The sequence below is a fragment of the Trichomycterus rosablanca genome, chromosome 8 (genome assembly GCF_030014385.1).
Source record: "Trichomycterus rosablanca isolate fTriRos1 chromosome 8, fTriRos1.hap1, whole genome shotgun sequence".
Lineage (NCBI taxonomy): Eukaryota > Metazoa > Chordata > Actinopteri > Siluriformes > Trichomycteridae > Trichomycterus > Trichomycterus rosablanca.
In genome coordinates, this window is record NC_085995.1 from 34,371,178 (window position 1) to 34,387,960 (window position 16,783).

General features: G+C 40.2%; 1 protein-coding gene across 1 annotated transcript in view; it reads right to left on the minus strand.

Annotated features, from left to right (window-relative positions):
- LOC134319542 (solute carrier family 45 member 3) overlaps positions 1 to 8,075 on the minus strand; it is a 42,773-nt gene extending 34,698 nt beyond the window's left edge. Inside the window, exon 1 of the mRNA XM_063000772.1 lies at positions 8,056 to 8,075. The gene's annotated coding sequence lies outside the window, so the exon portion shown is untranslated. The remainder of the gene's footprint in view (positions 1 to 8,055) is intronic.
- Positions 8,076 to 16,783: the final 8,708 nt, after the last annotated feature.

Here is a 16,783-nt window from a genome sequence, read left to right on the forward strand (position 1 = left end):
TTAATGAAGCAAAAAATGCACACAGATGCCAAGATGCTCTATGCACTCAATAAACCAAGTACATTTGCTTGAAATTTCTTGTGCCTTTGTGCCCTGGCTGCTATTCATTGGGCTGTTTATAAAATATAACTCTCAGTAAAACTCAAATGCATGCTGTCCACCTGAGTGGACACATGAACAACTCTTAATTACTTACATTTAAAATAAAAATAAAAAGCAATTCAATAGTTTTATTAGCCTAAAAGGAAAATTAAAACATTTTGGAAGAAATTCTTGATTCATGTTGTTATAATTCATGCATGAAAGGGTTAATTAATCAGCTACTCATTAGCATAAGTACTTTGACTTGAACAATTTGATTTCTGCTATATATGCCATTATAAGTATCCCAGTCATCCCTTTTTTTTTAGCTTGCACAAAGTAAATAAGTAAATAAAATGAAAACAGAGCTGTAAAAAAATTCTAATTTCAAAAGATCCAAGATTCACAGCTTATAGCCCTGATAACACTAAACATTCAGCAAAACTAAGGATCAGACACAAGGACAAAACGACTGGCACTACCCACTCAGCTCATGAGTCAGCAGATGGAAATAAGCATTGAGTAAATAGCTATTAAAACGGTTATGAAGAACTCAGTGTTGACTCAGCCCTCACAAAACGCCTTTAAAAAGCAGGATGAGATCAATGTTACATACATTTCAAAAGTTACACAATTCATTTGAATGGTGTTTTAACTGAACTGTTACAGCCTGAAGGTGATTTATAATAGCCACGTTGACATGCAGCCTAACAGTCCGTTATTAATCTGACTAACAGTTGAATTAAAATACAACACGTCCATGTACACACCTCATTCAGATTAGACTAGATCAAATGAGGTGTTTCTGAATACAGAATACAGATATTTTAATATAGTGGGTAAACCTTTAAATAATCTGTTAAATAAAAGAATAAACATGTCAATTTTGACCCCATTGCGTTATGCTTTCTCTCTACTGGTGCTCCGCCCCGATTGAGGAGAGCGAACTGACACACGCCCCCTCCGACACGTGAGCAGTAGCTGGCTGCATCTTTTCACCTGCACGAGGCGAGTTCATATGCAGATCAGCTTTGTGTACAGAGAACCACACCCTGATCAACGTATTATTCCCCTACTCTGTGCAGACACCATCAATCAGCCAGCAGAGGTCGTAATTGCATCAGTTATGAGGTCCCTATCTGGCTCCATCCCAGGATGAACAACAGCCAAACGTTGTTCATATAGCCACTCAGCCCAGCCGGATGGCAGAGCTGAGATTCGATACGATGTATTCGAGATCCCAGCTCTGGTGTGCTAGTGTATTTTAGCACTGCGCCACCTGAGCGGCCCAACCTAAACGTTTAAGTACGTTCTGCGCATGTGCATTGATATCATTCTCCTATGGTATGCTCTGCAAGGGCGAGAGAAACTTGCCTCAAGTCACCTAAATTCATGAATGACTGGAATATCTGTGGATTCCATCAGTACGACTCTCTTCCACTGTCTTTACTGCAAACTTTCATCCAGAGGTTTCACATCATGGGAATGGTGTGACAGGAATCCAGCACATGGAAATGTCACAGATTTCACTGATTGAACCAATTGTACATCCATTTATTTATTTATTATTTTTAGGGGTGTAACGATGCACCACAAAACCGTTAAAAATCGATTCACATGTGTAACGATTCAAATCAGTTTACATGTATAATAAATCGATATTCACTTTAAACAGCAGAGGGCGCTGGCGCTATTCACCTCGCCTGGTTGACGTCACTACAGGGTTGCCAGGTTCAGAATTTTCCAGCCAAATTTATTTATGTGAGGATACTTTCTTTATTTGTATTATTTATTTATTTATTTAGGGATTTGTTTTAAAATTTCATTTCAGCTTTTTTTTTTTTTTTTTTTTACACAAAAAGGGAAATGTGCAGCACTGTTATGCATAGTTTGTACCTACCTCAGAAATAAAAGGACATTCATTATTTAGATAAATAAAAGCTAAGCACAAATACAGTATTTTATTTTATTTTTTTAAGAGAAAAAATTAAAGGAAACTTGGGTAGAGTCGTGGGTAGAGTGTATTGTTACATCCCTAATTATTTTAACGTCATGTTTCAAACAAGATTCATCAGTTCAAGTCTTCAATGTCAAACAGTCATGGACAATTTTGTATCTCTAAGTCACCTCACTTGCATGTCTTTAAACCATGGGAGGATACCAGAGCTCCGGAAAGCTCTAAAATGCAATCCAGGTTCTAGAAGCTCTGAATTCCCACCATGTCACATATCTACAGTCTCTCTCCAGCACTTGTTGTGTAAGCACTGTTCACCTTGTGTCTCGTAATTGTGTTGTGTGCAACCTTTTGTTTCTGTACATTGTATTAGGTATGATAAATAATCTAGAGATGGTTTAAAGCATACAGGAGAACTTGGTTTTGGTATCCGCTGTGTCCGGGAACAAACCCCAGCAGATGCCAGACGACCGACTGTGTTTGATTTCTTTTCAGGTTGTAACAGCCGACAGTTTGGAACAAAGTACTTTTGTTATCCATTTGTGGTGTCTGAACCGTTTTAGGTGGGAGGCTTAATCGAGTGCTGTGGAAAAGCAAAGCATTTAACCAGCCATTCCCAAATGGAAAATTCCACCACAGGAAGAGCAATTTGGAAAATGAAGCTTTAACAGTCAGGAGGCTTTATTACACCAGTGTACACATGCTTACGTTGCACAAACAGGATCCTGTACGTCACTGTTATATGATTACTCATACGGCTCATGCATGGCTCACGCCAGCTTTAAAAAAAAGAAGGTTTTAAGAGTCAGAACTTCCTGCTACTTGGCAGCTTTGAGTGTACATTTAGTTTGTGATCTCACAGGGTGGATCCTGTTTGCCAAAGCACAGAGTACTTGAACTTCTAGCACCTGAAGGACATTTCTGTCAGATACAGGCCTTTACTCTAGTGCCTAATGTCTTCATTTAGGGTTGGCACACTGGATGATACACAGGTGATTGCATTTACAAATGTCAGAGGCATATTTGATATTCAAATGCTACATAAATACACTGAACTTTAAGTAAATAGATAATAAGGGTTCAAATACAAACGATTCAAACTTCAGTAACTGATTCCTCTTAAACAGGGTCACAAGGGTTCTGGAGTTTAGCCAGAACATGGGCACATGATAAGAAAACACCGTGAACTCAAAGACCCGAGTTCACACGGAGTTTCTGACCACTGTCTGTAACAGGTTTGGTATGTTCTTTCTATATCCTGCGTTTGTTTTATTCTGCCACCCTAAAACATGCAGAAGTTAAATTAACCTGCTCATTGTTGAGATACAACCGACATAAGTTTATATACGTATATATATATATATATATATATATATATACACAGATCAGCCATAACATTAAAACCACCTCCTTGTTTCTACACTCACTGTTCAATTTATCAGCTCCACTTAGCATACAGAAGCACTTTGTAGTTCTACAATTACTGACTGTAGTCCATCTATTTCTCTGCATGCTTTGTTAGCCCCCTTTCATGCTGTTCTTCCATGGTCAGGACCCCCACAGGACCACTACAGAGCAGTTATTATTTGGGTGGTGGATCATTCTCAGCACTGCAGTGACACTGACATGGTGGTGGTGTGTTAGTGTGTGTTGTGCTGGTATGAGTGGATCAGACACAGCAGCGCTGCTGGAGTTTTTAAACACCTCACTGTCACTGCTGGGCTGAGAATAGTCCACCAACCAAATATATCCAGCCAACAGCGCCCCGTGGGCAGCGTCCTGTGACCACTGATGAAGGTCTAGAAGATGACCGACTCAAACAGCAGCAATAGATGAGCGATCGTCTCTGACTTTACATCTACAAGGTGGACCAACTAGGTAGGAGTGTCTAATAGAGTGGACAGTGAGTGGACACGGTATTTAAAAGCTCCAGTAGCGCTGCTGTGTCTGATCCGCTCATACCAGCACAACACACACTAACACACCACCACCATGTCAGTGTCACTGCAGTGAAGAATGATCCACCACCTAAATAATACCTGCTCTGTGGTGGTCCTGTGGTGTTCCTGACCAATGAAGAACCGGGTGAAAGCTGGCTAAAAATGTATGTAGAGAAACACGGACTTCACAAATTTTCTATGGGGTTGAGGTCTGGAGACTGGCTAGGCCACTCCAGGACCTTGAAATGCTTTTTACGGAGCCACTCCTTCGTTGCGCGAGCGGTGTGTTTGGGATCACTGTCATGCTGGAAGACCCAGCCACGTTCCATCTTCAATGCTCTCACTGATGGAAGGAGGTTTTGGCTTAAAATCTCACGATACATGACCCCGTTCATTCTTCCCTGAACACGGATCAGTCGCCCTGTCCCCTTTGTAGAAAAACAGCCCCAAAGCATGATGTTTCCACCCCCATGCTTCACAGTAGGTATGGTGTTCTTGGGTTCTTCTTCTTCCTCCAAACACGACGAGTTGAGTTTTTACCAAAAAGTTCCATTTTGGTTTCATCTGACCACATGATATTCTCCCAATCCTCTTCTGGATCATCCATATGCTCTCTGGCAAACTTCAGACGGGCCTGGACATGTACTGGCTTAAGCAGGGGGACACGCCTGGCACTGCAGGATTTGAGTCCCTCTCTGCGTAGTGTGTTACTGATGGTAGCCTTTGTTACTTTGGTCCCAGCTCTCTGCAGGTCATTCATCAGGTCCCTCCGTGTAGTTCTGGGATTTTTGCTCACCGTTCTCATGATCATTTTGACCCCACGGGATGAGATCTTGACCCCAAGGAAGATTATCAATGGTCTTGTATGTCTTCCATTTTCTTACAATTGCTCCCACAGTTGATTTATTCACACCAACCTGCTTGCCTATTGTAGATTCACTCTTCCAAGCCTGGTGCAGGTCTACAATTTTCTTCCTGGTGTCCTTCGATAGCTCTTTGGTCTTGGCCATGGTTGAGTTTGGAGTCTGACTGTTTGAGGCTGTGGACAGGTGTCTTTTATACAGATAACGATGTCAAACCGGTGCCATTAATACAGGTAACGAGTGGAGGACAGAAGAGCTTCTTAAAGAAGAAGTTACAGGTCTGTAAGAGCCAGAAATCTTGCTTGTTTGTGGGTGACCAAATACTTATTTTCCACCATAATTTACAAATAAATTCTTTAAAAATCCTACAATGTGATTTCCTGGATTTTTTTTTCTCATTTTGTCTCTCATAGTTGAAGTGTACCTATGATGAAAATTACAGACCTCTCTCATCTTTCTAAGTAGGAGAACTTGCACAATCAGTGGCTGACTAAATACTTTTTGACCCCACTGTATCTGTGTTTATCAGGATTTTCCTCAGTTTCACTTTTAAACTTGTGTTACAGCTCGAGGTTCTGAAATTTGTACGAATGAGCTTTTTATTTCAGTGTTTTATATTATATTTGTGTTGTTTTCAGTCAAAAACAACCACATTATTTTACATGAGCCTAAAAACTGAAACTTTTGTACCTTTGGCAAAGCATTACAATAAAATGTCGAACCAAGATACAGTACATCCCACCATACAGCTACATTGAATCATCGCGGCATAAAGCTTATGACTTTCTCAGTCCCTACTCTGTTTATTTACCCAGCATTCTAAAACTCTCCTTTGTTACAAAACCAACTGATTAAAGGTGGCTAAATGCCATTGTGGCATCATAAACCAGAACACCTAGGTACATAACACTCCAAATACAGCTGTGTGCGCACACATAAAGCGAGGCTTTCAGCTCTAAATCAACAATCTAGCCTGAACTTATCCTCTCTGTACATGACACTTTTTCATCAGAACAATAGCAGAGCTGGAACAGCCATCACAGCACTCAGCCGTACCGCCCTAAATCACAGCCCTGATCTATTCAGCGCATTCTGTGCCTCTCACATATCAAAGGTCCACCACAGCCCCCAAATAATGCACTTCCATCTCTTTCAGTGTGAGACACTAAAGTGAATCCCACACTCCTCGTGATTCTCACAGCTCTGCAGACAGCGCGCTGCTTGAAAAGCCAGTCTATCATAAACTTTCATTTGATCCCATGCTCTTTCTTCTGAAGCTCAGGGTCAGCCTGCTGGCACATACGGATAGTGTTTATTCAGCTAAGCACTACTATTTACTTTAAAAGCTTTGCTCCAGTCCTTTAGGCAACGTGGCTTTTCTTACGTGGGATGATATTATATGATCTGAACTCATCAGCCTGGAAAATGACTTAGGTCTGGAGTTTGCTCACATTTGGTCATGCTGTAGATCATCACTGAAAAGGCTGTCATTTTTTAAACACTACTTAGTACAGAAGTGCTCCTTGCTAAAAAAAATGGCTTTGCACGCTGCCATTTGTTGCTGTTTATATTGGGGCCTCCAAGAGAACAAAGTGACCCATACTGAGTCAATCCTAAATTTAATTACACACAAAGCCGAGCGGATTGTCTTAAAAGAGTCAGAAAAACAAAACAAGGACTTTCAGCCTGCCTACTTCTACTTCTAAGTCTAGAAATTATGACTCCTTTATTTTTAAGGAATACTCTGGCATGTAGTTCATTACAAGGCACTAAACTGGATATGTTTACCATCAAAGTAAAACTTTTACTTTCACTGTGAGGTACATGTACAATATACACCGATCAGCCATAACATTATGACCACCTCCTTGTTTCTACTCTCACTGTCCATTTTATCAGCTCCACTTACCATATAGAAGCACTTTGTAGTTCTACAATTACTGATCGTAGTCCATATTTCTCTACTTATCTTTTTAACCTGCTTTCACCCTGTTCTTCAATGGTCAGGACCCCCACAGAGCAGGTATTATTTAGGTGGTGGATCATTCTCAGCACTGCAGTGACACTGACATGGTGGTGGTGTGTTAGTGTGTGTTGTGCTGGTATGAGTGGATCAGACACAGCAGCGCTGCTGGAGTTTTTAAATACCTCACTATCACTGCTGGACTGAGAATAGTCCACCAACCAGACCTTTTCTTTTGACTCAAGAAGCAAGAGACACACAGCAAAATCTTACGACATGCCTTTTTTATAAGAGGATAGGCTGAAAAAGGGATCATGGCTCATGATTTTGGACTGGGGTGTCCAAATACTTTTGGCCAAATACTGCATGCAATGGCAGTTTTAAGATTTCATTATTCCCGTGACCGAATGTCTGTCGTTTGACTTCGTGGCACAGCCTTCGAAGTCCTTCTTAGTAAATATGATAGATATATGACCTGGTAGGAGCTGGTGACCCCTCTGTGCCCATATAAATAGGGCTAGTTTAACTGTATCCATTAGACTGAACCACAAGCACTGCAATAAGAACGTCTGAAACGCTTTGCACTGTTCTTAGACGACAGATCATAGACATTCACACAGCTGTAATCAGAAATTGAACCCTCAAAAAAACAACCCCCCAAAGAGCTAGTTTTTGCTTTTAATAAGGCATTCATCAGTTAAATTATACAGCAAATGAACAAAGAAAATGAATGATAATATTTTAATATTTTAGATTAGCAGGGAATTTTAATACTGCCGTGACACAATTATTTAACCATGATTGTTTGTATGACCTAAAGTTGGGTTACAACATGATTAAGGTTAATTGTCAAATTCCCACTAGGCCGCCTATTTAATTTGATTCAGCAATGATGTGTTATTATAACAAAAACAAAAAACAAAAATAATAATAATAATTTTATATCGGTGCTCCACTTCTTAAAACCAACAAATTGACATAGCTAATTCTACTGGTTCTAGTTTTTCTCTTCCAAAAATAGTTCTGTACGGATTTGATGGAAAAAAGTCTCAGGTTTGCTGAAGTTTGTTCCTTTATGTTTGGTAAACAATCATCCATTCAGCTTCACACTTAAGCTTACGCATGATTCTCCTGGATAATTACAGGGTTGGAACCCAGTGTGTGGTTTTAAAGGTGTGGAGGAGAAAGTGGAATTATTTAAACCTCAACAAAAAGTCCACATCAAAAAATAAATCAATAAACGGACAGAAATACCTGCTGCGTGTTCTTGGACTGGTTGAACATGACGCTAAGGACGTGCTTTAAGTGCTATGTAGGCAGAGGCAGGAAATAAACAGTTGGTGGAGTCACTGTGGAACAGAGCGACTGCCAGCGTTCCCACACACGGCTGTCATTACCACGGCCATCCTGCCACGTGCTGGGTGGGTGGAGGAATCATTCAGAAACTATTCCAGTGTACCTGAATGTTCTAGAAGTATTAGAAATCAGTTCGATTTCTGGAGAATGGTGAGTCAGAACAGCGTTCCAGTAACTTCTGAATGGCCAGCAAACAGTGAACGTCTGCTCAAGGCCATTTTAGCTTACTCTTACTGTGCATGCTATTGTTATGACAACCCAGGGATAAATAAATTAAACGGCCATTTACTGTAGAAAATGCATCGCAGTAAATCCATTAAGCCTTGTGTGCCTAAAGGAAAGTGGCCCTTATGCCAGCTTTTATGATTCATTTAAAAAACACATTTATTTAGCATTTAAATAAGGGATGCATGTTCATTTTATATATATATATATATATATATATATATATATATATATACACACACACTGATCAGCCATAAAATTACAACCACCTCCTTGTTTCTACACTGTCCATTTTATCAGCTCCACTTACCATATAGAAGCACTTTGTAGTTCTACAATTACTGACTGTAGTCTATCTGTTTCCATGTTCTTCAATGGTCAGGACCTCCATAGAACCACCACAGAGCAGGTATTATTTAGGCGGTGGATCATTCTCAGCACTGCAGTGACACTGACATGGTGGTGGTGTGTTAGTGTGTGTTGTGCTGGTATGAGTGGATCAGACACAGCAATGCTGCTGGAGTTTTTAAACACCTCACTGTCACTGCTGGACTGAGAATAGTCCACCAATCTAAAGTTTCCAGCCAACAGTGTGCCGTGGGCAGCGTCCTGTGACCACTGATGAAGGTCTAGAAGATGACCAACTCAAACAGCAGCAATAGATCAGCGATCGTCTCTGACTTTACATCTACAAGGTGGACCAACTAGGTAGGAGTGTCTAATAGAGTGGACAGTGAGTGGACACGGTATTTAAAAGCTTCAGCAGCGCTGCTGTGACTGATTCACTCATACCAGTACAACACACACTAACACACCACCACCATGTCAGTGTCACTGCAGTGCTGAGAATCATCCACCACCTAAATAATACCTGCTCCTGTGGGGGTCCTGACCATTGAAGAACAGGGAAACAGATGGACTACAGTCAGTAATTGTAGAACTACAAAGTGCTTCAATATGGCAAGTGGAGCTGATAAAATGAACAGTGAGTGTAGAAACAAGGAGGTATATTATATATATAATAATACAGAAAATGCTGCAGAAATGACTGAAATACAATCTTTAGTAGCTGAACTTTGCAGAGAATAAATCAAACTTACCATTACAGGTTAACAGCAGTACCGACTGTTCAATAGATGTTCAAAAGATATGAACGTAGTTTCAGAGTCAGTCCTCTGACAAGATTAAAGTCTGGCGGATCTATCCTGTGAATTTGGTTCAAAGGTGTGTAAGAACAAATATTTACTAAGGAGGGAACATCTCTGTTTGAACTGTATAAATCAGTTTATGCCTCCTGAGCTTAAAGACAGATCATAAAGTTCCACATTTAAAGTAGCTGTGTCCCAAACACCAAAGTACTGCACTAAATAGTACATACAATTAGTGCACTTGAATTGGTTGTTACATGGGGTTGGGGACAAAACCTGAAAAATCACTTGTACACGATGTCTGCATGGGTAATAATCACCTCATAACATCAGTTACGTGTAAAGATGTATCTCACAAAGGGAGAAGAACTATGCAGTAAAACTAAATGTTGTTTTCTGTAAAATTAACCCTTCGAAGTTTAAAGCCAAATGTAAACTGATCATTCCTGAAACAATTAAGAACCAGGTAGCATGAGAGGACCGATCAGAGATGCTGTGTGTTTAGTGGGGAACGTTTCAGAGGTGAACAGCACAACCATAGTATTCTTAAAGTCAGACAGTTGGTTTGTGCTACCCATTAAAGACACAGAATGAACTCTGACCTTGAGGCTGCAGGGGGGATGATGATAATGAACTGCTTTGTGCTTCTCAGAGACATTGAACATTTTAAAGAAAGAGATAAAGAGAGCCGCAGACTTCCTGTTGTTATAGTCACTCAATTACACAGATTCCAGAGAGCAGCCGTTTCTCGTCTGTTGAGCAGGAGTGGGTTTATTTGCGGGTGTTGCGGACTGAATAAAGGCCAGGGACGGACTGTGCCGATCAGGCTCCTTGGACAGACTATACATGCTGTTTCTATTACATTCCCAATACAAATAAAGATGCAAATAATGATGCATCAGCCATGCATGCCAGCTCTTCATAAAACATGGTATTACATCACCATCACACATGGTGCAACTAATAAATACAATAAATAACATTAAAACCACCTCCTTGTTTCTACTCTCACTGTCCATTTTATCAGCTCAACTTACCATATAGGAGCACTTTGTAGTTCTACAATTACTGACTGTAGTCCATCTGTTTCTCTACATACTTTGTTAGCCCCCTTTCATGCTGTTCTTCAATGGTCAGGACCCCCACAGGACCACTACAGAGCAGGTATTATTTAGGTGATGGATCATTCTCAGCACTGCAGTGACACTGACATGGTGGTGGTGTGTTAGTGTGTGTTGTGCTGGTATGAGTGGATCAGACACAGCAATGCTGCTGGAGTTTTTAAACACCTCACTGTCACTGCTGGACTGAGAATAGTCCACCAACCACAAATATCCAGCCAACAGCGCCTCGTGGGCAGCGTCCCGTGACCACTGATGAAGGTCTAGAAGATGACCAACTCAAACAGCAGCAATAGATTAGCGATCGTCTCTGACTTTACATCTATAAGGCGGACCAACTAGGTAGGAGTGTCTAATAGAGTGGACAGTGAGTGGACACACCACCACCATGTCATTATCACTGCAGTGCTGAGAATGATCCACCACCTAAATAAGTCCTGACCATTAAAGAACAGCATTAAAGGGGGTAACAAAGCATGCAGAGAAACAGATGGATTACAGTCAGTAATTGTAGAACTACAAAGTGCTGATAAAATGGACAGTGAGTGTAGAAACAAGGAGGTGGTTTTAATGTTATGGCTGATCAGTGTATATAGCACCTAGTTACCTCAGTTCTAACCTGGCCACGTTTAAGTGCATCTTTAGCGTTGAATTAGCTTTACAAATCTTTAAGTATAGATTTAAAATGTTTAAATAATAACTCAAAAGCACATTTCCAACATTTAGCGTGTAGTAGGAGTAAACAAAAACAGCGCTTCTCTGTGGTACCGTGGGTATGGAACTAACTCGTATAAGCGCGCATTAATATCTCGTTTTGCTGATAAACCTAATCGCACCTACGTTTTCATGAATGAGCACTAATTAGTTTAAAATCCCCTCAAACTGCATTAAACTTCTCAGACAGTCTGTATTAATAACACTCCTGTGAAAACACAACAGCGTATAAGCACTATTACACAGTTTAAACTTCACCCCACAGCAGTATTTATAACAGATGCATGTTGCACGTTTGGTTACTAGTAGCGACGGCGTGTAATAATAAAAGTTGGTCACAAACACCTCAGTAAAGCAGTTTTGCGGTACTTACGTTGCGCATTCCTCAGCATTCCTCAGCATTCCTGTGCTCAAAAAGCCCCCGAGTCCGCATAACTGAAGCAAACCATTCAGAACATCGTAAACAAAGTGCCGTGATTAGCCATGTTTAAGGACCGACTCACAGCTTTTCCTCCCCGCTCACCGTCCGCTTCGGCTGGTGTGAAGAGACTCGCCAGTGACGCCATACTGATCACCGGAGCTACGTCCAAACCTGCGTACTAGTATACTAAACAGTATGCCAAACTAGCATGCAAAGCCATCTACTGTAACTACGGGTAGCAAAGTATGCGTACTATTTGGCATACTGTTTTGTACGTTAGTATGCATTTTGAGACAAAAGGAGCCATTCATATAAGACAAATTATGACAAAGTTTTCTTTTATTATTTCTCTTAAAAAACACTGTATTTGTGCTTATCTTTTATGTATCTAAATAATGAATGCCTTTTTATTTCTGAGATAGGTATAAACTATGCCAAATAATGCTGTGTAAAAAAAACTGAAATGAAATTTTAACATTTAACAAATCCAGCATTATGTAAATAAATGAATAACACAAATAAAGAAAGTATCCTCACATAAATAAATTTGGCTGGAAAATCCCCTACCTGGCAACTTTGTGAAGTGCCGTCAACCAGGTGAATAGCGCCAGTGCCCTCTGCTATTTAAAGTGAATATCGATTCATCTTAAATGAATAACCGATTCGAATAGTGGCACATGTGCACCGATTTTTAACTGTCTTGTGGTGCATCATCACATCCCTAATAATGAATAACCTAATTTTTGTGCAAATTCATCTTCTTTCTTTCAATTATCTCTAATTTCCCATTGCAATTATTTTGCTATCAACCTATTAACCACTAACCTCCGCCAGCCAGCGCATATTTCTTATTTATTAGGATTTTAACGTCATGTTTTACACTTTGGTTACATTCATAACAAAAACGGTAGTTACTCATTACACAAGATTCATCAGTTCACAAGTTTAATGTCAAACACAGTCCTGGACAATTTTGTATCTCCAATTCACCTCACTTGCACGTCTTTGGACAGTGAGAGGAAACCGGAGCACCCGGAGGAAACCCACGCAGACACGGGGAGAACATGCAAACTCCACACAGAAAGGACCTGGACTGGGGGATCAAACCCAGGACCTTCTTGCCATGAGGCAACAATGCTACCCACCGAGCCACCGTGCAGCGCATATTACAAACAGCCCAAACACATACTGAGGATTATGTTCCTCCACTATTTCCACACGCGTACTATTTGGCATACTGTTTTAAAAGTTAGTATGCATTTTGAGACTCAAACGCTTCAGTTTTGCTGGGTGAACTCTATCCTGCTCTGTAAACTCTAGTTTTACCATAAATTATATTATAAACACTTTATCTGTCCTTAAAAATACTGAAACATCAAACTTGCATTAAATGTCCATGGATAATTGTTGCAGGTGACAGTAAATGTTTATGTATTTATTTATTAGGATTTTAACATCATGTTTTACACTTTGGTTACATTCATGACAGAAATGGTAGTTACTCGTTACACAAGATTAATCAGTTCACAAGTTAAGTGTCAACACACAGTCATGGACAATTTAGTATCTCCAATTCACCTCACTTGCACATCTTTGGACTGTGAGAGGAAACCGGAGCTCCAGGAGAAAACCCACGCAGACACGGGGAGAACATGCAAACTCCACACAGAAAGGACCTAGACTGGGGGATCAAACCCAGGACCTTCTTGCCGTGAGGCAACAGTGCTACCCACTGAGCCACCATGCAGCGCATATTACAAACAGCCCAAACACATACTGAGAATTATGTTCCTCCACTATTTCCACACAAGCGTTTAGGCAAACCAGAACAATGGTCAGATAAAACAAACACAGAACTCTTCCGTAATAATTTAGGTCATCGTGTTTGGCAAATGAATGGTTGGGTGTATGATCTGAAGAACACCAGCACCAGCAGAGTCATTAGAGGAAACACAAATACAGTAAAGGTACTTCAGTACTTCATTGGTGCTACATGGCCCAATTAGCCAATGACCAATTTTTCTGACCACGACGTTTTCCTGTCTTCTTTTTCTGGGATATGCTCTGGACACACCATGATCAAGACAAGGATTGCAAATGAATGAATACATAAAATTGCACCCTGTTTTTTGAGAAATTATAATAGCAGATTAAAGACAGCAAAGGTTTTATACTGTTTCCTTTCATCTAATTCTCTCTATTGTAATAAGAGTGCTAAAATCCAGATGTGCAATGCTTGTAGAGATGTATCCAAAACACTTGCAGCTTTAATCACACAGTACACAAAGTAGTAAACATAGGGTCTGAATACTTTCTGTGAATAAGATTTTGTTCAGATTGATCAGATTGAATCTAAAGGTCAGACTGAAAGCCACAGAAAATCAAATCCTCAATACTATAATATATGTTACGACTGAGTGATATACAACTTGATATTTTTTCTTGATATTGTTACTTTTTAGTGCATTAGTGCCATTACCAATCAAGAACTACAAGCATTATGAAATGTGAAAAACATCAGTAGATGCAATCAGATTTGGATGTTAAAGAAACATCTAGAAAAGCATATTTCTTAATAAGCAGGATGGGTAAGGGCTCGTCAATGCAGCAAAAATGTGTCAGCAGATAACCTGTCTAACAATGTTTATTAACAGGTTATTAAGCATTTCACCATCTACAGTACATATTATCATTAAAAGACTTCATAAACGTATTATCATTAAAAGACTTCATAAAGACTTCATGGACTTCATAAACATTGGGCGGCGTTCGATCCCCAGGTGGGGCGGGCCGGGTCCTTTCGGTGTGGAGTTTGCATGTTCTCCCCGTGTCCGTGTGGGTTTCCTCCGGGTGCTCCGGTTTCCTCCCACAGTCCAAAGACATGCAAGTGAGGTGAAATGGAGATACTAAATTGTCCATGACCGTGTTTGATATAAACTTGTGAACTGATGAATCTTGTGTAATGAGTGACAACTGTTCCTGTCATGAATGTAACCAAAGTGTAAAACATGACGTTAAAATCCTAATAAACGAACAAAGAAACCGTCATGGTTAAAGTGTAACTGTAGTTGTAGTTTATCATTTTTGCGGTATAATTATGTATTTAAAACATGTATAGAATTCAAGTGTCCTTTTTAATTCTATAAACACTATTTTCAAATGTTGAATTTAATGTCTAAGATAATTGAACATATGATACAAACAGACTGGCTAGAGCTCAGTTAAAAATGCTGCTATTAATACACGCACATAAACCACTAATTATAAAACTTTAAGCTTAGGTACTTCAGTAAATTACAGTATTAGTGGTTTTGAATTAGGCTAAATTTAGGCTCTAAAACCAACCCATTTCGACCCATATTACAGAAACAAATAAGGAGAGAGGAAACTCAGCAATCAATTTAAAATTTTAATAAAAAAAAAACACATTTGAAGTCCACACTACACAGACACAGAACAAACAGCAGGTCACAAATCACAGGGAGTGTATCAGGAGTTTCATTGAAACTGATTATAAAACACATAGTATCACTTGGTTCACACACTCACATGGTCAGCGTGACATGACATTTGAGATGAGCAGCTTGATCCACAGCACTTTCCAGCCAGAACTAGGGTTTATGTATTAAAACTACGCCCTCTAGTGTTCAGAGAGGGCAGAGAGGGTGGTGCCACGGTGCCAAAGATGACAGACTGCAATGCAGCACAGAAAAAGTGCTCGTCATCGCACAGAGAAAAGTTCTTGTAAAGGGCACTCAGGAACAAACACGGACTACATGAGATCACAGAAGGCACACTGTGTTCCTCTGTTCCAAAGTTCAAGCTCTGGTCAACTTTTTTAAATGACATTAATTTACATGTACATAATTACTCACATTTAATACTGACACATTCTTCAGAGGAGTGTATTAATCATGGATGTATGATCATGTTCATTTATTTATTCAATAACTTTCAGCTTCCTACCAGGGCAGTGATAACTCAGCAGTTAAGGTACTGGAATAGAAATCTAAAGGTTGTCGGGTAAAGTCACACCACTGCCAAATTACTACTGTGGGGCCGTTAAGCATGGCACTTAACCTTCAGCTGCTTGAACTGTATTCAGTCACAATTGTTAGTGGATCTGGATAAATGCGTCTACTTATTGCTGTCTCTATCTCTATTTCCTCGGCTGCTCCCGTCAGGGGTCGCAATCCGCCTTATTGATTTGGCACAGTTTTTACGCCGGATGCCCTTCCCGACACAACCCTCCCTATTTATCCGGGCTTGGGACCAGCACTACAATGCACTGGTTTATGCATCCTAGCGGCCAGGTACCTATAGGCCAATTCTCCAATTAACCTGACTGCATGTCTTTGGAATGTGGGAGGAAACCGGAGCACCCGGAGGAAACCCACGCAGGCACGGGAAGAACATGCAAACTCCGCACAGAAAGGACCCGGACCGCCCCACCTGGGGATCAAACCCAGGACCTTCTTGCTGTAAGGTGACAGTGCTACCCTCTTAGCCACCCTCTTCCACTTATTGCTGTAAATGTAACGAAAGTGTACCACTCTGAAACACATTTGTGTTACTACAGCTAACAAAAGGGCACAAGTTTCAGGTCATTATTATATTACACAAAAATAATAAAACGTTTAAATCATTGCTGATAATTTAGACAGCAGAATTTGAATTCATTTCAATCAGTTTCATTACTGAGTTTTGCCTTTTTGTTTACCTTTTATTGACATGTTTATTGTTTATGATCTCACTGCATTATTTTTAATAGGCATTGAATATACAGTATAGCTTATACACTATAGCAGAGCCGGGATTCTAACTGAAAGGTTGAGAGTTCGAATCCCGGCTCTGCCATGCAGCCACTGTTGGGCCCTTGAGCAAGGCCCTTAACCCTGCTTGCTTCAGGGGCGCTGTACAATGGCTGACCCTGCGCTCTGACCCCAGCTTCCAAACAAGCTGGGATATGCGAAGAAAGAATTGCATTGTACTGTACA